Below are 296 nucleotides of genomic sequence, written 5' to 3'. Positions count from 1 at the left end.
TTTAGTCTGACAGGAAACGTTCTGTATTTCTACATTTAGTCTGACAGGAAACGTTCTGTATTTATACATTTAGTCTGACAGGATACGTTCTGTATTTATACATTTAGTCTGACAGGAAACGTTCTGTATTTATACATTTAGTCTGACAGGAAACGTTCTGTATTTATACATTTGTATCTGACTGAGGAAACGTTCTGTATTTATACATTTAGTCTGACAGGAAACGTTCTGTATTTATACATTTAGTCTGACAGGAAACGTTCTGTATTTCTACATTTAGTCTGACAGGAAACGTT

The sequence above is a fragment of the Oncorhynchus keta genome, unplaced genomic scaffold (genome assembly GCF_023373465.1).
Source record: "Oncorhynchus keta strain PuntledgeMale-10-30-2019 unplaced genomic scaffold, Oket_V2 Un_contig_18082_pilon_pilon, whole genome shotgun sequence".
Lineage (NCBI taxonomy): Eukaryota > Metazoa > Chordata > Actinopteri > Salmoniformes > Salmonidae > Oncorhynchus > Oncorhynchus keta.
Note: the sequence above shows the minus strand (reverse complement) of the source record.